Consider the following 22902-nt stretch of genomic DNA (forward strand, 5'->3'; position numbering starts at 1 on the left):
GAATAAACAAATAACACATTATCTGCAAAATAAATTACTGAGTAACTGATAAATATTCACTTCCTAAATGAATCCTAAAGGAATCAGTTGTCTCCAGAAGCTTTATAATGAACGGATTTGAGTCCAAAGAGTATAATTAAAATTTTTCAAGTGATTTCAGATCAATACTCCAAGAAGTTTGGGGGGGAAGACATGCCAAACGATGCGTGTTTAAAACACCTGCTCATTTTATAGCTTTAGAATATTATACATCCTGGTTTTTGAAAGGAGAACACATTTTATTAGACTACTTGCTAACCCGCCACTGCTCCATTTATTGCTTATAATTAACGTTACTGTGTGATTTGGATTAACTAGCAAGAAACTGAATTGGAGTTTTTGACCCATTCAGAACACAGAGTCAATGTGCGTACAAGGGGATCAAGAAGCAGAAGGCCCAGTAGGGCAGAAGTGGTAGGACAGAGGCCATGGTGAAGAACATGGAATGGGCGAGTTAAGGCCCCGTCACACACAGCGAGATCGCTGATTTTGTGACGCCACAGCGATCTCGCTGTGTGTGACACACATCAGCGACTGGCCACCCCTGCCCGGTATCGCTGATCATGCAGGATCGTCCTGGGCCGTTTTTTCATCGTTGCTCTCCCGCTGGCCAGCACGCATCGCTGCTGGGCCGCAGAAATCTTCGGCCGTTTCTGTCTTGCGGTCTTTTTCAGCGGAGTCCCGCCCACCGGACTCCAGGGCCCGTGCTGTTCCCTCCATGTGGGAAGCGGAGGTGATCAGGAAGAAAAAGGCCAGGGAGCAGGAAGTGTGGAACCTGCTCCACACTCAAGGAGAGGCCGTCATGGAAAAGAAGAGGACTTGAATGGACACCCTCAGTATCCCCGTGGAGCCCTCACCTCTGTCCATTGAGAGTGGTATAGACTGTCAGGAGTTCGATGCACCGTTGTGCAGATTATAAGGACAGTTGCATTTAGAAAAAAGTTTTGTTGTTGTTTAACTGATGCAACTATTTTCTCTCTCTCTTTCTTTCTTCTTTCTATGTTCTTTATATACGAAAATATGTTTACCTGACAGAACGGGGATACGGAAAAGTGGAGGAGTGTCCAGGTCCAAGGAAGGGGGGAGGAAGAAAGAGGAAATGCAATGTTATGTTATATTTTGGTTTTAAAAGCAAGAAAAAAAAAAAATTATAAAAAAAAATGGGTACTTGTGCTATTATAAAGTTGTATGATGTATAATATGCAAAGTAAAATGCAACAGGTCCGGGTAAGGGAAGGTCTGCGGGACCAAAGGAAAGTGTGAGATCCGGTAGGGATCTAAGAGTTGAGGTCTGGAAGACCGGGACGCCGACCATGACATGTAATTGAAAGAAGGAAAATGAATGGGAAGATGTGAGAAAGACAGCCGTCCTAGGTCAGGTCCCCGACACCACGGACACCCCTGAAGAAGGAAAGGCGGGCGCCGGCAATGATCTGGTAGGTGAGTGGCCTCGATCATGGCGTACCGGATAGTGAAAGGTAACAGTAGGGGAGAGTAGGGGAAAGATACACGCCGTAGAGAGAATACGGGTGTACCTTGCCCAATTTGAAAGACGTTGTCATGTGGCGTGCGCACTGGTGAGTAGCAGTAGGCTGCTCAGAGCATAGTGCTCCCAGTATGGTTCGGCCCCCGCAGATAGTGGGTTTGGCTCAACTTCTGGTCCGACAACAGAATGTAGGTGTAGATTCAGAACGACGAAGGCAGGGATGACGATTGTCGAGGACGACAATGGACAAAGGAAGGGGGAGTGTAGGGAAGGTGACCTGACGGACGGACGGACTAGTCAGAGTGAAGAAAGATAGGTTTGCACAGTGTAGGTAGGAGACAGTGATTACAGTGGGGAAACAACTAGAAAAGTGTAGTGGACGTGCAGTACCTTGGGATGACCATTAGATGGCAGGGTGGAGTGTGAGTAAAGGACTTTACAGCAGCTTAGGGCTTTAGAAACCGTTGGTCATGGGGGGCGTGGTGACAGTTAGTGACAGTTTCAAGGAACCGGGGAAGTTATAAATTCTGAGGGAGGGTTCCAGAAGGTTCCAGTCCCCAGGGGGAGCCCAGGTGACAGGAGGACTTCGCCAGTCTGTGTGCCCTGAGGAGAATCCGACCAAGGGGACTGAGGAGAGGGAAACATCAGGGGGTGGTCCTGACAGAAAGATACCGCAGAAGAGACGAGGCAGTGAGTGCCACATACCGTATTTGACACGACGACTGACCAGTGAAAGCGCTGTTGGTTATTGGGCCTAGGGCGGCCACAGTGGCGGACCTGGCAGGAGCGTCGAACAAGTGAAGGAGGGACAGTACGCATATGTACGTCCTTATTGTAAAAGTACGGTGTGTAAACGGCTCTGGAAACGGAGGGCCGATAAGTGAAGAAACGTGCGGTGTGCTGCGGAGGCCGTCAGGCGGACGGCAAGTAATGAAATAAACTTGGACCTGTTGCACCCAGAATCTGCCTCATCGTGTCTCTGTTTTTATCTCTGCGCGGTAAGAAGAGGGACCACCCCCCCCAGCTCGGCACCCCACTACCGACACTACATGGCAGCGGGAGCCAACGATCAGCGACGTTCCCAGCGCTCTAAGCAGACGCTGAGAGCTGGTATCTTAAGGTAAATAATGTTACTAAGTGGCGCGCGTCACTTAGTTACCCGATGTGTACCTTAGAAACCCGCGTGCTCGCAGCTCCCTGCATGAGCACGCAGGTTTCTAAGGTACACAACGGGTAACTAAGTGACGCGCGCTGCTTAGTAACCAGATATTTACCTTAGATACCAGCGTCCTCGCTGGTGCTGATCGCTGGTGAAGCTACCTGTTTGGCAGCTCACCAGCGATCATGTAGCGATGCACCAGCGATCCTGACAAGGTCGCATCATTGTCGGGATTGCTGGTGCATCTTTAAGTGTAACGGTACCCTTAGGCCCCTGACTCAGTGACCTTAAGCACTTGTGGTGCACACAACCGATTATCTCGGACAAGTGCTATCCATGGATTTCAAAGATAGCACTCAAACTCAAGACATTTTATGGTGTACGTGTCCAGTTTAGTCCAAGGAGATGCATCCAAGGTTGTCTATCTGCCTTTTATGCCGGCTCCGAAACTGAGCCCGCATCTTTCTCAGCACACGACAGCTGATTTGAGCAGCTGTCATGTGCCTCTAACAGTGGTGGGTGGAATCGCGATCCACCCATGGCGGTTAATATGCTAGATGCCGCTGTCAATCTCAGAAAGCGGCATTTAACTCGCGCAACCCAGAAGCGAGTCATAAGATACACCATCGGCGCCCCGCGATCACATGACAGGGGCGCCGATGGATTGTCATGACAGCTGGGGGTCTAAAGAAGACCCTCGTGCCTGTCATTGAAAACCTCCTATGAGGTGGCCGGCATTCATAGATAGGAGTCTCCTAAGAAAACCATTGAATCAAGTAAAAAGTAAAAAAAAAAAAAAAGGTTTGAAAAAAGTAAGAAAAACTAAACGTTCAAATCACCCCCTTTAGCCCCATTCAAAATAAAACAATAAAAATACACACATTTGGTATCACTGCATTCAGAAATGTTCGATCTATCAAAATATAAAGTAACATGCAGCCGCGGGAACTCAAATGTATTTTTCGAGCACACCGAAGACACTCGATTAGCACCCGAGCATGCTCAGATAACACCTGATCCAAGCATTTCCAAGAGATGGGACTCTTACAGATGTTAATCTGTAGCTATGCCATACATGTCTTAGATGGGAAAACCCCTTTTAAAGCTGTTCTGTGATTAAAGTTTACAATACTAACTACATATAATACATAGATCTTTTGGCCCTGATGAGGCTGGTGTACTTACTTTGAAGATCCATATCAGAATAGCAGTATAAATCTGCATAACGCTCAAACAGAAATTAGCATTTTATTAGTTTAGCTAAAGAGTGAGAGAGAACTTATGAATCTAAGTGTCGCAGCTTGTACAGATCAGTGAGAAGTTTCAGTAGCAGCAGGGAGGAGGAGCTCTGAGCAGCTGTCAGTCAGAAGCGGTGGGCAAACAGTGTGTTTAAACTTTCATAAAGGATTATATAGTCATTTTGACATGGATTTTCAAAGTAAACACATCAGCCACATCAGACCTAAGAGGTCCAATTATTAAAGTAAAATATGCAGCTTGTATTGTAAAATTTTGTTACATAGTCTCTTCGAATATACTGTATATATGAATAGGCCCATGTTATTGCACATGTGAGAATATTTCATGAAAAGAGAATTTATGATATTTTCTTCTATTGTTTACTATAATATATAAGCAACCACTGGAAAAAAAATAAATATAACTTTTATTGCATCCTCTAGCTTTTTTTTTCTTTGCGCAAACACAATTCAATTCCCAATTTCAGCGGCGCTCATATTCCCTGATCTAATTTAACTGCCATTTATGGTTTTCTCATTGATATATCTTCTCTTGCCTAATATACCGTATATGTTTAATATAATGTTTATCTCTTGGAAAATTAAACAAGTCAGAAGGAATCAAATAAAGTAAGAATATGTTTTCTGAAAAGTCCAATAATAAAAAAAAAAACAAGATTATATTATATTTTTCCTTCAGTCTAGACTGTGATAGATATTGCTTACGGCTCCTACAGTTAACTGATTTTTCGAAATAGTAAGATCAATGGTGAAATGTTACACACGCTGCCACTAAAACTGACTGTGAATATACTGGGTGTGTATAGAAATATATATTTGTTTATATTTTTACAGGGGTTGGAGGTTACATTTTAGATTCTACTAGGGTGTGGGCTTACGGATGATGAGTTTATAAAGTTAAGCGGATATGTTACAAGATTTCGCAACACAGCGCTGTACATATTATTCGAAATTATTAAATAGATGGCTTAGACCTTTTGAGACTGGTGTACTTATTCTGAAAATCCATGTCAGAATGGCTACATAAAAATTAAAGATTAGATTATCAAGGCTTTTGACATTCGAATTTGCCAGGTTCAGCAAATTTTTTCAAAAATATGATTAGCGGCGAATTTAGGTACTCCAAACGTCCTAAAATGACGTATCTAACACTCTGAGGTCCAACCTTTTCTAGTCTCTTGAACAGAAATAGAGCATTAGTAAAGTATCAACATAGAAATAAATGGTTACCAATAGCCCCTTTTATAACACAATGCACTGACAGATTTTAATATTATTTAAAATAAAATAAAATAAAAAACAGTCCAAAAATTATCCAGCTTAATCATTTGTGATCAGGCAGACCGTTGTGCTCAGAACGCTGACTCATCCTGATGGTGTCGCTGTTAGGGCCCCATTAGGGCGAGATCGCTGCTGAGTCACAAGTTTTGTGACACAACAGCGATCTCACCAGCGAGATCACTGTGTGTGACAGCGATCAGCGACCGGCCCCCCTGCCGGTATCGCTGATCGCTGTAGGAAAGCCCAGGACTTTTCTTTGGTCGCTGGTCTCCTGCTGGCCAGCATGTATCGCTGCGTGTGACAGGCGGGAGACCAGCGATCAGCTGGTAACTAATGTACACATCGGGTATCCATGGGACGTGCGTCACTTAGAAACCCAATGTGTACGTTAGTTACCAGCGCGCTGATGCAGGGAGCTGGTAACTAACGTACACATCGGTTATCTAAGGGACGCAGGTCCCTTGGATACCCGATGTCTACGTTAGTTACCAGCTCCCTGCATCAGCGCGCTGGTAACTAACAAACACAGCGGCGACGCCGCACGCTCGGCGTCGCTGTGCTGATCGCTGGTGAAGCTGTCTGTTTGACAGCTCACCAGCGATCACATAGCGACTTACCAGCGATCGTGACACGTTGATATCGTTGTTGGGATCGCTGGTGAGTCGTTATGTGTGACGGGGCCCTTAGAGGAAACATTATCCTACTGTGACTGCGATGAGTCATTTGCCATATAGTCCATATTCCTTATTGTCCTCCGATTCCTCTAAACTAATATGCTTGGCAGAGGTAAAAGAGGTGTTGGCATCGGATTCATGTCTGTACGGTCCAACTGTTTAACCGTGAACATATATTTATTTAATGATAACAGCTTACAACTGGTATTTCTTACAGCTTGGGATCTTAGCATCTTTTCTGTCAGCATGCAAAGTGAAAGCAAAACTCTGAACCAGCTACATGCACAGTGAGTGAACAAAGGCTATGTTCACATGTTCCATTTTCGCAGCGTTTTTTTAATGTGTTTTTTTAATGCAAATTTTCACCTGCGTTTTACATTACCAGCAAAGTCTGTGACTTTTCAGAAATCTCAGGCACACAGCTTGGTTTTTTTGGTCCACAGTATTTTGTGCAAAGCCTAAGGTTTTACAGAATGTAGCATTTCACTTCCATCAGCATTTCTTCAGCGTTTTTCACCCATTGAAAGCAATGCGTGGTGCAAGAAATGCTGAAAACAATGCAGGTTTTCGTTTTTTGATGCCTTTTTTGTGCCAAAGCTTGATGAAATAGAATCAGATTTTTCTTTTTGCGTTAAACTTTATCAGCATGCACAAGAGACAAATGAAAAATGGCAAAAACGCTGCAAAAAATTGCAACAAAAACTAAGCAAAACCTGCTTTTTTAAGGCAAGTTTCTTACTGCCAAGAGAGCAGGTTTTCCCTTAGGAAAAAAAAATGCACCAAAAACACAATGTGTGAACACAGCCTAACAATGCTTTACTGCCAATATAACACTTGCTGGTGACCAAAACTCATGCAACACTAAATAGTAGCAAATCGTCGTTGATGCAATATACTCTACAATAATAAGAATTAATCCAACAGGAGGTCAGTTGTGGCCTGCGTCTGATAGTACTACTGCCTGGAAGGCTGATACTAAAGCCGGGGTCACACTTGCGAGTGCAATGCAAGAAACTTGGGCATCAATACCTATGCAGCTGAACGCCCTGGTCCCAAGTGCCGGCAGCAGTGCCGGGTATAGATGCGCCAGTTTCTCGCATTGCACTTGCAAGTGTGACCCCCAACGTAATGGTGGTCCTTCTGCTGCCACTTGCAACACCATTATTTTCAACCATGGTATTTTTTGGTTCTTTTTCACTTTCTTGTCCTTTGTCATTGCTAGTTTTTTATCATATATTTTGCTCAACACTGTAATTAATTTATGACAATCTTTTCAACCCCAATTATTTTGAGCAATGCCAAAAAGGACATAATAACAAATGTTATGGAGGTAGGTACATGTACAGAAAGCAAGATGTAGGAACAGGTCGCTCTATATGTCTGGCGTGTACGGTTGTCAAATCGACCTAGTGAAAGAGGTGTGCAAGAACAGACATGCACAGTTAAATGTCTACTTTTTGTAATTTCTTCTATTTTTTCAAAACAAGTACACACAGCGGGGATTCTCCGATGCCAGTGGTGGGAGTGGGCGATCATGTGACCGCAAGTGTGTCATTTCCAAACTTCGGGCCACATTCCGACTAGATGTGCCCGACCTCACTCAATACTCTTGTATTGAGTGAGGCTGTGCACGTCTAGTTGGCACATGACCGCATGTACGCAAATCGCATCTCGTAACAATTTTAGCACTTTCAGACATGACTAACCAGAAAAGGTGCATCGGCTGAGCGAGCATCCCAACGCGCGTTTTGCTTCATCATCAAAACATACAGTTTCGTAGTAGAAAATCCGTGATAAATTCTTAATGTGGATTACTGCAAATTTCACCCTTTCCATTACAAATCTTCTGAAGGCAAGTTTTAAATTCTCATCCACAGGGCTGCTATTGTGTTATGTCTGACCCATGTGAACATGCCCTTAACTGCAGCAGCCAGTAAATTAAAAGTAGAATATGGATGGAGCCTGAAGAAGAGCTGCATCATATTACATGGCTGTTGGTCGGTTACGCATTGACAATTGCACATGGGTAAACAGAGCTGGAATAGAAATGTACATGGCACAACAATCTAGACAATATAACAAAGCAGATATGTTTAATATAAGTATTTACTGAATACCATATTGTTCTTATACAGTATATTACATTTGCATATACAGTGCTATGGAAAATTCAATATAATCCATAGCGCTGCCCATAGACGAGAAATTGGGTGTGTTTCCTGGCATTGAATTAAGACTAAAACTGCCAGGTCAGAAGCAAAAGATCAGATGAACAGACCTCAAGGCTTAGCATGTGCCAAGCAGGGAGGTGCCGCTGTACTCAATCCAATTTCTTCTGTAACCAAAAGAAAAAAATCTAATTTTCCCCTTTTCTTGCCTGACAAATGAATTCCAATCTCCTTTAGTTAATCAGTATATTCACACGACTGTTAGAGTTGAGCGAAACGGGTCGGTCAAATTCAAAAGTCGGCGACTTTCGCTGAAGTCGGGTTTCATGAAACGAAACCCGACCATAGCATGAGGTCGGCCACGAGGTCGGCGACCAGAGCGCCAAAGTCGCATTTCAAATGATGCTTCCAGCGCCCTTTTTCAGCCAATGATGGAGGACGCACACTGTGGGCAACGCGATGACATGGGCAGCGGTCACCACCATCTTTGAGAAGGGCATGCAAGTGATTGGCTGGCTTTGTGTGGCATCACAGGGGCTATAAAAGGGAGTGCACGCCAACCGCCATCTTACTTCTGCTGATCTCAGAATAGGGAGAGCTGCTGCTGCTGATTCTGAATAAGGGAGAGCGTTAGGCAGGGAAGAAGAACCAAAAAACTACTTCTGCTGGTAGCGATTTCCACTTACAACACAACAGTTTGTGTGTAGTGACAGGGGAGGCTATATTTTTGTGCAGCAGCTCTGTTGGTTATTAGGCTGCCTTATAAGGCTCCCTGATAGCTGCATTGCTGTTTGCACACTGCTGTGCAAACTGCTTTTTTAAAAGCAAAAATACTTTTCTTCCTCTTTTCTGCACAGTTACCAAGCGTTCATTTTTCCACCCTTTTGTGTGCAGCAGTCCTGCTTATTAGGCTGCCTGCGTCCATACTTGGACTGAGAGCATCATTGTCAGCCTCCTAAAATCTCTAGTGAGATCCAAATTCTCACCAATACTACATACACCCTCCACCTTGTCATACACCATCCAATTTCAGCCTGTTACATTGAGGTGTAATCTATAGTGGGCCAGAGATAATAGTTCAGCGTCCTCAAATCTCTAGTGAGATTCAAATTCTCACCAACACTACATACACCCTCCACCTTGTCATATACCATCCAATTTCAGCCTGTTACATTGAGGTGTAATCTCTACTGGGCCTGAGACAATAGTTCAGCGTCCCCAAATCTCTAGTGAGATCCAAATTCTCACCAATACTACATACACCCTGCACCTTGTCATACACCATCCAATTTCAGCCTGTTACATTGAGGTGTAATCTCTACTGGCTCTGAGATACTAACTCAGCGTCCTCAAATCTCTAGTGAGATTCAAATTCTCATCAATACTATATACACCTTCTACCTTGTTTTACAGTACCATATAGCTGGTGGTATTTTGGGTACATTTTCACAAAAATGAGGAAGTATGGTGGAAGAGGCCGTGGAAGTGGGTGGGGGTTGTCATCTGGTCCTGATGGTGGTGGTGTTGGTGGTGCATCTGTTGGTAGTGGCAAAAGCACAATAGCACCTAAGGCAGGAGGTGTTGAGCCTGCGTCATCATCTAGCTCCACAAGGCCTCAAAGGCTCCCTTTTCTGGGAGTAAGTAAACCACTTTTAAAGCCAGAGCTTCAGGAACAAGTTTTGGCTTACATTGCTGACACAGCCTCCAGCTCTCTCGCTTCCTCTTCTGAAGTTTCAAAAAATAAAAGCACTGAGTCGTCAGTGGAGGCTCCTGGTCAGGAACAACACCTTTCCTTGTGTCCTTCACCCCTACCAAAAGTGAAGGATGCGGCAGGCCACACTACCGATTACTCCATGGAGCTCTTTTCACATACCATGCCTGGGTTAGCAAGTCAAATCATGAATTCCCCAGTCCAAGATGAATCTGATATGGAGTGCACTGATGCACAGCCACTGCTAGATGTTTCTTTTGGTATATTCACTCAGAGCACTACATTGTCCTCGCAGTGTACTGAGGCAGAATCAGACCCTGATGAAACTCAGGTGCCCCTTCCCACATACTACACCACCTTACACGGTGACACAGAGGAAGGTGCACATGAAATTGAAGAGGTGATGGATGACCCAGTTGTTGACCCAGATTGACATCCATTGGGGTAAGAGGGTGCCACTGCCAATAGCTCAGAAGAGGAGGAGGAGGATCCGCAGCAGGCAACGACATCGCAACAGCTGTTATCTGGCAGGCCCGTAGCAGTCCAAAAACATGTAACAAAAACCAAAAGAGTTGCAGGACAGCTTGGCCAGACAGTCAAATTAGCACAGCGTGAAAGGCCTCAAAATGTCTTGCATAGTAGGAAGAGTGCAGTGTGGCACTTTTTTGAACAAAATCCTAATGATCAGGCAAAAGTTATCTATAAGAAGTGCGCAAAGACCATAAGCTGAGGGAAGAATCTGAGAAATTTGAATACCAGTTGCATGCTTAGACAGTTAACCACCATGCACTTGCAAGTGTGGACGGACTACCAAACCTCACGTACCACATGTGCACCTGCTCAGAATGAAGGTAATCAGCAACGCTAAATCGCTTCCCCTACTGTAAGCCCACCGGTTAGCACACCACCAGCAGCAAATGTCGAGGTGTCGTCGCAAGGGCAAAGCAGTCATGGAATCACAATGTTATTGCTTCGAAAGACTTAATCTAGGTCATCAGCAACACCACCAACACCATCACCAACCCTCTCTCAGTCCGCCATGTCCACCGCTAGTTCCACCATATGCAGCTCTCAAGTCCAGCTCACCCTACCAGAGACTCTGAGTAGGACAAGAAAGTACTCATCCTCTCATCCGCGTACACTGTCTTTGAACAACCACATTGCCAAACTAATCTCGTTAGAGATGATGCCCTACCGGTTGGTTGAAAGAAAAGCTTTCCACGAGCTCATGGCCTACGCAGTACCACGCTATGACCTACCCAGTCGGCACTTCTTTTCGCGAAAAGCCATCCCAGCCCTCCACGTGCATGTGAAAGACCGCATTGTCCATGCACTCAAGCAATCAGTGAGTGGAAAGGTGCCCCTCACAACAGATGCATGGTCCAGTAGGCATGGCCAGGGCCGTTACGTGTCCATCACTGCGCACTGGGTTAATGTGGTGGATTCAGGGTCCACAGGGGACTGCGGCAGTGGGACAGTGCTGCCTAGCCCACGGTATAGGAAACAGTTGGCTGTAGGTGTTCGACCCTCCTCCTCCAGAAGCGAAAGCTCGTCCACAGAGCGCAGCCGCATGAGCACTCCATCCGCAGCTGCCAGTGTTGCACACGAGGTGTCCCACTATCGAACAGCTAGTGGTAAGCGTCAGCAGGCTGTGTTGAAGATGATGTGTTTGGGCGACAACAGACACACCGCGGAGGTACTGGCTGACTACTTGCAGCGACAAACTGAGTCATGGCTGGGCAGTCTACATCTTGAGGCAGGCAAGGTAGTTAGTGATAACGGCTGGAATTTTGTGGCAGCCATAGCCCTTTCAAAACTCAGACACATACCTTGCCTGGCTCACACCTTGAACCTGGTGGTGCAGTGCTTCCTCAACAATTATCCGGAGATAACACCCCTGCTCCATAAGGTGTGAAGACTGTGCTCGCACATCCACCGGTCGCCGATACACTCCAGTCGTATGCAGAAGCTGCAGCGATTGCTCCACCTTCCCAAGCACTGCCTAATTATCGACGTTGCAACAAGGTGGAACTCCACCCTGCACGTGGTTCAGAGGCTGTGCGAACAGAAGCAGGCTGTAATTCATTTGTGGAAGGATACATGGGCAGGCAGTTTGCATGCAGACATGGAGTTGTCTGGTGTGCAGTGGTCGAAGCTGAAAGACCTCTGTAAAGTCCTTCAGTGTTTTGAGGAATGCACACGGCTGGTAAGCGCAGACGACGCCATCATAAGCATGAGCATCCCACTTATGCGTCTGCTCATGCAAACTTTGACGCACATTAAGGTGCAGGCATCTGCAGCCGAGGAGGAAGAAGAGGGAAGCCTTGATGACAGTCAGCCATTGTCAGGTCAGGGAACTCTCCTGGACGAGGTGGAGGAAGAAGAGGAAGAGGAGGAGGATGATGGGGATGATTATTTAGGGGAGGAGGATGCTTCTCAGGGGGCAAGTAAAAATGTTGGCGTGGCAAGGTCAGGTACAGGGTTTGTGCATGACTGGAGGGATGTTGATTTGCCAGAAAGTGCTCCTCCCCCCAGCACTCGCAGTGCATCATTGACACCTGGAACATTGGCCCACATGTCTGTTTATGCCTTGAAGATCCTAAAAAGGGACCCCTGCATTGCCAAAATGATGAATGATGATGACTACTGGTTGGCCAGCATCCTGGATCCACGCTATAAAGGCAAATTCCAAAACATCATGCCACAGGAGAACCTAGAGCTAATATTGGCTAACAAACAAGCAACTCTGGTAAACCGTTTGTTTGAGGCATTCCCAGCACACAGCGGCGGTGATATTTCTCCCACGAGCCGTAGGGGGCAACATGGAAGAGATGTTCGTGGTGCACACAGCCAAAGTGGCGTTGGACACAGGGGTTTCATGACCATGTTGTGGACTGATTTTTCAAGTACCGCTCACACGACTGGTAATACTGCATCGATTGAAAGTGACAGGAGACAGCAGTTGTCAACTATGGTAACAAACTACTTCTCCTCCCGTATCGATGTTCTCCCTCACCAGTCATTCCCCTTTGACTATTGGGCCAGTAAACTTGACACCTGGCCTGAATTGGCACAATATGCCTTACAGGAGCTCGCTTGCCCTGCTGCTAGTGTGTTATGTGAAAGAGTCTTCAGTGCTGCTGGATCAATCCTGACAGAAAAAAGGACCAGTCTGTCAACCCAAAATGTTGATGATCTAACCTTCATTAAAATGAACCATGCATGGGTTTCAAAGGATTTTGTCCCACCCTCCCCTGCTGACACGTAGGTTGCCAGAAAAATGGCTCCCTTTTGTCCTCTTCCGCGGACATCTCCAATTACTCCATTTGCAGCTGCTGAATGCCCAACATCAACATATGCCAATTTGTCCACCTTCCTAACTGGGCTGCCTCCCCCCACAGGGCCGGGGTCACCACCTGGCGCACGTGCCCGTGCGAGTGCCGCTGCCCTGGACAGGTGGGTGGGCCCACTCTTCGGCAACGGCAGTGGCACAGGGTCCCTCATAGTACAATCAAGTGTCTCTGACGGTGGGGGTGCACACCCGCCGTCAGACACACCAGCTTACTATGAGGGGCCCTGTGACAGTACCACTGGCCACGAGTTGGCCCCCCCTGCTTGCTCAGGGCACCAGCACTTGCAATACTTACCTCTCCCTGCTCCACCACTGTGTAGTCTGGCCTGTTAACTACTTCACTGGGACTGCCAATACAAATTTGGTGAAATGATAGATGATGGTTAAGACGAAGCTATGCCCTGTCCTGCTGGGCTCTATCTTCAGATGTTCAATGGCTTCCATTTGTTATGGACGTCGACTCACAATGAGATCCTTTGGTGGTTTATCATCAGCTTTCACGGTTTTCCGACTCACAGACGTGTGACATTCCTGCCCACATTTTTAAATGTGTCCTCTCATGCCAATACAATAGAATCGTCTTTTGCACTCCAAAGTTACCTGACAGATCATGATAGGCAGTGAGGACAATGTCTACATCTCTCCCTGTGATCACAATTTGATGGAGCTGAGTAACGGTGATGGGTTCCACGGTAGTGCGATACAGCAAACCTTTCTTCACAAGAACTGTATTCGCTGTCTCCACAGACAAAGTAATTGAGGGTCAGCATCGCCTCTGAGAATTCTCCTGGGAGTTTTTCCCGTGATTAGTAATTCCAAAATTTCTGCAATCACTCAACTTTCTGTCTGTACTTGTATCCATCTCGTTTCCTCGTGCGGAGAGTCTGGACTGTCTTACTGAGACTGAAATATATATGAAGATTGAAAAATACCCCAACAGTGTATACTGGTGTACGCTTCAAATACATAACCCTTTTCCTACTTTTTAGATTCTTGTCTAATCCATACTGAGGCTGTGAATGTCTTTGTCGGACTCCGGAAATATTCACGCAGATTTTTAATGTTTAAACTATGCTATATATACCTGTCATCCGGTGATACTGTACCCTTTCTCAACTTTCTACAATCTTGTAGAATCCATACTGGGCCTGAGAACGTCTGAGTCTGCCTCCTGATTAGAGATGACCTGTTTGCCAAGTTAAAATTCCAGCTGTTTTGGGCGGTGTTCGAGCCGTTCGTCAAACTCGAACACTTTGCTTTAAAATTCGGATGTTCGAGGTTCCGTTCGAGAACGGTTCATTCACCAAAAGCGTAACTTCATTTTCACATTAATAATGGTCTTCAATGTTAATAGACTGTTTCATGGCATAGTAGCGGTGTGTGGTAGCAAGGGGTGTAGTACACCTGTCAAGGAGCTACACCGTGTGTGTTTCTAATAATTTTTTACCGCATCTTGTCCAGAAAATCCTTTAGGGCCTTGTAGCACTGTCTGCTACTCAGCAGAGGAGCCCACCAGTGAACCAAGCTATGCCGCCTGTTTATGAAAGAACCCGTTTTTGACTGCATTTAGCACAGTTAATACTTTGGGCCTAGTAACTGTGTCTGCTACTCATCAGAGGAGCCCACCCGTGAACCAAGCTGTGCCACCTGTTTATGTAAGAACCGTTTTTTAACTCCATTTAGCCCAGTGAATACTTTGGGACTAGTACCGGTGTCTACTGCTCAGCAGAGGAGCCCACCTGTGAACCTAGCTATGCCGCCTGTTTATGTAAGCACTGTCTGCTACTCAGCAGAGTTGCCCACCCGTGAACCAAGCTATGCCGCCTGTTTATGTAAGAACTGCGTGCTACTCAGCATAGGAGCCCAGCTGTTAAGCAAGCTACAGCACCTGTGGTTTGGACACTTAATTTTTCCATTCTTTCTGGAATGCCGGTTAGGCCTAATTCCGGTTGACCTGCACTTACTGGGAAGTCCTCGTTCGCGAGGAAAAATTAGAATCCCAGATCCCCATCACTAACGGTGTTCAGCGGTTTATCTGCACCTGTAAGCGACATACGCTGGTCCTTTCAGTGTTGCGCGCATGCAGCCCCGGACATTTAAGGGCATGACAGGCCTGTTATTGCTCGATCTCGCGTGCCAGAGCCTCGTGTGTCCCTCTAGTAAGCCTGACGCGTACAGCGGGGGCATGCCGGAGTCTGGTTCGTTAACGGAATTAAGCTGACAAATCGCTAGCACAACTAAAAACGGACATCCACCATCACCCACTGAATCGACAAAGCTTGCAATCTGTCCATCTTTTCTGTAGCTGGCATGGTTGAGGTTTCCCGGGTAGAGTCGAATTAAGCCGCAGGTTCCACTCCTGGTGGTGCCCTTCTGGACATTCCTTTAAGGTTCAGCTTTGCAACCATACTGCCCCCCGGAAACCAAACATTTTGCCTTCATGGACGCTGTTCGGAGGTTCATGGGAATAACGCCGCCCGCTCGGCAGTTGGCATAATTTATGGTGGGAAGTCCAACGGTATATGATCGTCTTCGATTTCAGATTTTTATTTTTTTTTTGTATTTTACATTTTTATTCCAGTCTTTCTTGATTTCATAAGGGCATAACATGCCTATGTCTGTGTCTCCTCCTCCTCCTTTTACTCCTCCACCTCTTTTCTATATGTAGTTGCCCTTTTCCATATGTTATTTTTATATTCTGAAAATTTTGTCTGCTTTGGGATACCTTTTAAGGTGTTTTGTAATTGTTTTCTATGTGTTAGTGTTTGCCTGCCATTGTTTTCAATGGTGTTCGACGGTGTTTGTCGAACATTCAACGAACATTCGACAAACTTGCCTCCTGTTCGACGAACCAAAACGAACTCGAACACTAGCGGGGTGGCTCAACACTACTCCTGATTAGAGTTGAGCGAAACGGGTCGAAAAAATTCAAAAGTCGCCGACTTTTGGCAAAGTCGGGTTTCATGAAACGAAACCCGACCCTAGGATGAGGTCGGCCACGAGGTCGGCGACTTACGCGCCAAAGTCGCGTTTCAAAAGTTTGTTTTGCGCTCTTTTTCAGCCAATCAGGATCCACGGACACTGTGGGCAACGTGATGACCTAGGCACGGGTCACCACCATCTTTCAGAAGGGCATGCAAGTGATTGGCTTGCTTTGGTGGGCGTCACAGGGGGTATAAAAGGGCGTGCACGCCGACCACCATCTTACTTCTGCCGATCTTAGTATAGGGAGAGGTTGCTGCTGATTCTGTAGGGAGAGCGTTAGGCAGGGAAGAAGACAAAAGAACTGCTTCTGCTGCTAGCGGTTTGGCCTGCACAACACACAAGTCACTGTGTGTGCAGTGCAAGGGGAGGCTATATTGTGGTGTATCAGTGGTGTTGGTTGTTGGGCTGCCTTCTAAGGCTTCCTGACACGCTGGCATTGCTGTTTACCCACTGCTCCGCAAACTGCTTTTTTAAAAGCAATCCAATCTCCCTTATCCTCTAGTCACTTTGGTCACAGCTGTGCCATCGAGCGTGTCACATAGCGCTCAGATATCAGTGGGCCTCACACAATCCACAAGTGTCCAGTGTCCAAAAGTGTACGCAGAGATTCAAAATCTCCATTATCCTCTCATCACTTTGGTCACAGGCAGCTGTGCCATCGAGCGTGTCACATAGCGCTCAGATATCAGTGGGCCTCACACAATCCACAAGTGTCCAGTGTCCAAAAGTGTACGCAGAGATTCAAAATCTCCATTATCCTCTCGTCACTTTGGTCACAGGCAGCTGTGCCATCGAGCGTGTCACATAGCGCTCAGATATCAGTGGGCCGCACACAATCCACAAGTGTCCAGTGTCCAAAAGTGTACGCAGAGATTCAAAATCTCCATTATCCTCTCGTCACTTTGGTCACAGGCAGCTGTGCCATCGAGCGTGTCACATAGCGCTCAGATATCAGTGGGCCTCACAAAATCCACAAGTGTCCAGTGTCCAAAAGTGTACGCAGAGATTCAAAATCTCCATTATCCTCTCGTCACTTTGGTCACAGGCAGCTGTGCCATCGAGCGTGTCACATAGCGCTCAGATATCAGTGGGCCTCACACAATCCACAAGTGTCCAGTGTCCAAAAGTGTACGCAGAGATTCAAAATCTCCATTATCCTCTCGTCACTTTGGTCACAGGCAGCTGTGCCATCGAGCGTGTCACATAGCGCTCAGATATCAGTGGGCCTCACACAATCCACAAGTGTCCAGTGTCCAAAAGTGTACGCAGAGATTCAAAATCTCCATTATCCTCTCGTCACTTTGGTCACAGGCAGCTGTGCCATCGAGCGTGTCACATAGCGCTCAGATATCAGTGGGCCTCACACAATCCACAAGTGTCCAGTGTCCAAAAGTGTACGCAGAGATTCAAAATCTCCATTATCCTCTCGTCACTTTGGTCACAGGCAGCTGTGCCATCGAGCGTGTCACATAGCGCTCAGATATCAGTGGGCCTCACACAGTCCACAAGTGTCCAGTGTCCAAAAGTGTACGCAGAGATTCAAAATCTCCATTATCCTCTCGTCACTTTGGTCACAGGCAGCTGTGCCATCGAGCGTGTCACATAGCGCTCAGATATCAGTGGGCCTCACACAATCTACAAGTGTCCAGTGTCCAAAAGTGTTCGCAGAGATTCAAAATCTCCATTATCCTCTCGTCACTTTGGTCACAGGCAGCTGTGCCATCGAGCGTGTCACATAGCGCTCAGATATCAGTGGGCCTCACACAATCCAAAAGTGTCCACTGTCCACAAGTGTGTGCAGAAATTCTAAATCTCCCCTGTCCTATAGACACCTTTTACCTTGTTTTACATTACTATATAGTTTGTTGGATTTTGTCTACATTTCTACCAAAAATGAGGAAGGCTGGTGGAAGAGGCCGTGGAATTGGGCGGGGGTTGGCAGTTGGTAATGATGGTGTTGGTGGTGGATCTGATGGTAGTGGCAAGAGCAAAATAGGACCGAATGCAGGAGGTGCTGACCCTGCGTCATCGTCTGGCTACATAAGGCCTCGAACGCTTAGTTTTCTAGGAGTTGGCAAACCGCTTTTAAAGGCAGAGCATCAGGAAAAAGTTTTGTCTTACATTGCTGACTCAGCCTCCAGCTCTATCGCCTCCTCTTCTTCAGTTGTAAAAAGTAAAAGCACTGAGTCGTCATTGGAGGCTCATGTTCATGAACCACACCTTTCCTTGTGTCCTTCACCCCAACCAAGATTGAAGGATGACGCAGGCCATACTACTGATTACTCCATGGAGCTGTTTTCACATACCATGCCTGGATTATCAAGTCAAATGGTGAATTACCCAGGCCAAGATGAATCTGACATGGAGTGCACTGATGCACAGCCGCTGATGGATGATTCTGCTGGTACATTCACTCAGAGCACTACATTGTCCTCGCAGTGTACAGAGCCAGATTTTGACCCTGATGAGACTCAGGTGCCCCTTCCCGCACACTATACCACCATACACGGTGACACAGAGAAAGGTGCACATGACATAGAAGAGGAGGTGATGGATGACCCAGTTGTTGACCCAGATTGGCATCCATTGGGGGAAGAGGGTGCTGCTTCCAATAGCTCAGATGAGGAGCATCCACAGCAGACATCGACATCGCAACAGCTGTTATCTGGCAGGCCCGGAGCACTCCAAAGACAGGTTCCAAACATCAAAAGAGTTGCTGGACAGCTTGTCCAGAGGGTCAAAAGATCACAGCGTGCTAGGCCGCAAAATGTCTGCCAAAGTAGGAAGAGTGCAGTGTGGCACTTTTTTGAACAAAATCTTCATGATCAGGCCAAGGTTATCTGTAAGAAGTGCGCAAAGACCTTTAGCCGAGGGAAAAATCTGAAAAATTTGAATACCAGTTGCATGCTTAGACATTTAACCAGCATGCACTTGCAAGCGTGGACACAACACCAAACCTCAAGTGCCACATGTGCAACTGATCACAACGAAGGTAGTCAGCAATGCTACATTGTTTCCCCCACTGTAAGCCCACCGGTTAGCACAGCAGCAAATGTTGAGGTGTCGTTGCAAGGCCACAGCAGTCAGGGAATCCCACTGTTATATCAATGAAAGACTGATTCTAGGCCATCAGAAAGAACACCAACTCCATCACCATCATCAACCCTCTCTCAGTCCGCCCTGTCCACCGCTTCTTCCACCATATGCAGCTCTCAAGTCCAGCTCACCCTCCCAGACACTATGAGTAGGTCAAGAAAGTACTCAGTCTCTCATCCGCGTACACTGGGTTTGAACGCCCACATTGCCAAACTAATCTCGTTTGAGATGATGCCCTTTCGGTTGGTGGAAAGCACAGCTTTCCGCGAACTCATGGCCTATGCAGTACCACGCTATGACCTACCCAGTCGCCACTTCTTCTCTCGCAAAGCCATCCCAGCCCTCCACCATCATGTGAAAGACCGCATTGTCCATGCACTCAAGCAGTCAGTGAGCGGAAAGGTGCACCTCACAACTGATGCATGGTCCAGTCGGCATGGCCAGGGCCGTTACGTGTCCATCACTGCGCACTGGGTTAATGTGGTGGGTGCAGGGTCCACAGGGGACAGCGGTGGTGGGACAGTGCTGCCTAGCCCATGGTATAGGAAACAGTTGGCTGTAGGCGTTCGACCCTCCTCCTCCTCCTCCAGAAGCGAAAGCTCGTCCACAGAGCGCAGTCGTACGAGCACTCCATCTGCAGCTGCCACTGTTGCACACGATGTGTCCCCCTATCGAGCAGCTAGTGGAAAGCGTCAGCAGGCTGTGTTGCAGATGATGTGTTTGGGCGACAGACACACCGCCGAGGTGCTGGCCGAGTACTTGAAGCGACAAACTGAGTCATGGCTGGGCAGTGTACATCTTGAGGCAGGCAAGGTAGTTAGTGATAACGGCCGTAATTTTGTGGCAGCCATAGCCCTTTCAAAACTCAGCCACATACCTTGCTTGGCTCACACATTGCAGTGCTTCCTCAAAAATTATCCGGAGTTAACAGCCCTGCTCCAGAAGGTGCGAAGACTGTGCGCCGCCGGTCGCCTGTACACTCCGTTCGTATGCAGAAGCTGCAGCGATTGCTCCACCTTCCCAACCACCGCCTCATTATCGACATTGCAACAAGGTGGAACTCCACCCTGCACATGGTGGAGCGGCTGTGCGAGCAGAGGCAGGCCATAATGCATTTGTGGGAGGATACACGGCCAGGCACTTTGAGAGCAGACATGGAGTTGACAGGCGTGCAGTGGTCGAAGCTGAAAGACCTTTGTAAAGTCCTTCAGTGTTTTGAGGAATGCACACGGCTGGTAAGCGCAGACGACGCCATCCTAAGCATGAGCATCCCACTTTGACGCACCTTAAGGAGCAGGCGTCTGCAGCCAATGTTGATGAGGAGGAAGAGGAGGAGGGAATCCTTGATGACATTCAGCCATTGTCTGCTCAGGGACCTCTCCTGGACGAAGTGGAGGAAGAAGAGGAGGAGGAGGAGGAGGATGATGGGGATGATTACTTAGGGGAGGAGGATGCATCTCGTGGGGCAAGTGAAAATGTTGGCGTGGCAAGGTCTGGTACAGGGTTTGTGCGTGACTGGAGGGATGTGGATTTGCCAGAAAGTGCTCCTCCACCCAGCACTCGCAGTGCATCATTGACACCGGGAACATTGGCCCACATGTCAGATTATGCCTTGCGGATCCTAAAAAGGGACCCCCGCATTGCCAAAATGATGAACGATGACGACTACTGGTTGGCCAGCATCCTGGATCCACGCTATAAAGGCAAATTACAAAACATCATGCCACAGGAGAACCTTGACCTAATATTGGCTAATAAACAAGCAACTCTGGTAAATCGGTTGCTTGAGGCACTCCCAGCACACAGCAGCGGTGATGGTTCTCACACGAGCCGTACGGGCCGGGGGCAGCTTGGCAGAGGTGTTCGTGGTGCACACAGCAGAAGTGGCGTTGGAGACAGGGGTTTCATGACAATGTTGTGGACTGATTTTTCAAATACCGCTCACACAACTGGTAATACTGCATCGATGGAAAGTGACAGGAGACAGCAGTTGTCAACTATGGTTACAAACTACTTTTCCTCCCATATCGATGTTCTCCCACACAGGTCATTCCCCTTTGACTATTGGGCCGCTAAACTGGACACCTGGCCTGAATTGGCCCAATATGCCTTACAGGAGCTCGATTGCCCAGCTGCAAGTGTGCTATCGGAAAGAGTCTTAAGTGCAGCTGGATCAATCCTGACAGAAAAAAGGACCCGTCTGTCAACCCAAAATGTGGATGATCTAACCTTCATTAAAATGAACCACGCATGGGTTTCCAAGGATTTTGTCCCACCTTCCCCTGATGACATAGGGTGACAGAAAAATGGCTTGCTTTGGTCCACCTCTTCCTGGTACTTCACCTATTTCGCCTTTTGCATCAGCTGAATGTCCAACATCAACATATGCCACTTTCTAAAACTCCCTAACTGTGCTGCCTCCCCCCCCATGGCCGGGGTCACCACCTACCGCACGACACCGTGCGAGTGCCGTTGCCCTGGACAGGTGGGTAGGCCGACTCTTGGGCGCGGGCACTGGCACAGGGACCCTCATAGTGCAATCAAGTGTCTCTGACGGCGGTGGTGCACACCCGCCGTCAGACACACCGCTGTACTATGAGGGGCCCAGTGCCAGTACCGACGCCCACGAGTGGGCCCCCCTTGCTTGGGCAGGGCCCCAGCATTTGCAATCTTTACCTCTCCCTGCTCCTCCTCTGTGTAATCTGGGCTGTCAAATCCATACTGTGCCTGACACCGTCTGAGCCTGCCTCCTGAGACATATATTTTGAATGTGTACGCTATCCATACATGTTATCCGGGGATACGGTACCCTTTCTAACCTTTGTGCAATGACGTGCAATCCATACTGGGCCTAACACCGTCTGAGCATGCCTCATGCTGTATAGACATATATTTTGAATGTGTACGCTATCCATACATGTTATCCGGGGATACGGTACCCTTTCTAACCTTTGTGCAATGACGTGCAATCCATACTGGGTCTAACACCGTCTGAGCCTGTCTCATGCTGTATAGACATATATTTTGAATGTGTACGCTATCCATACATGTTATCCGGGGATACGGTACCCTTTCTAACCTTTGTGCAATGACGTGCAATCCATACTGGGCCTAACACCGTCTGAGCCTGCCTCATGCTGTATAGACATATATTTTGAATGTGTACGCTATCCATACATGTTATCCGGGGATACGGTACCCTTTCTAACCTTTGTGCAATGACGTGCAATCCATACTGGGCCTAACACCGTCTGAGCCTGCCTCATGCTGTATAGACATATATTTTGAATGTGTACGCTATCCATACATGTTATCCGGGGATACGGTACCCTTTCTAACCATTGTGCAATGACGTGCAATCCATACTGGGCCTAACACCGTCTGAGCCTGCCTCATGCTGTATAGACATATATTTTGAATGTGTACGCTATCCATACATGTTATCCGGGGATACGGTACCCTTTCTAACCTTTGTGCAATGACGTGCAATCCATACTGGGCCTAACACCGTCTGAGCCTGCCTCATGCTGTATAGACATATATTTTGAATGTGTACGCTATCCATACATGTTATCCGGGGATACGGTACCCTTTCTAACCTTTGTGCAATGACGTGCAATCCATACTGGGCCTAACACCGTCTGAGCCTGCCTCATGCTGTATAGACATATATTTTGAATGTGTACGCTATC

At 47.2% G+C, this 22902-nt stretch overlaps 1 long non-coding RNA gene across 1 annotated transcript in view; it reads right to left on the bottom strand.

Annotated features, from left to right (window-relative positions):
• The window catches only part of LOC141047705 (uncharacterized), a 190873-nt gene that overhangs the window by 59788 nt on the left and 108183 nt on the right, over positions 1-22902 (bottom strand). The gene's annotated exons all lie outside the window — the stretch shown is intronic.

Source organism: Dendrobates tinctorius, unplaced genomic scaffold (assembly GCF_039654945.1).
Source record: "Dendrobates tinctorius isolate UK_male_01 unplaced genomic scaffold, ASM3965494v1 ptg000129l, whole genome shotgun sequence".
Taxonomy (NCBI): Eukaryota; Metazoa; Chordata; class Amphibia; order Anura; family Dendrobatidae; genus Dendrobates; species Dendrobates tinctorius.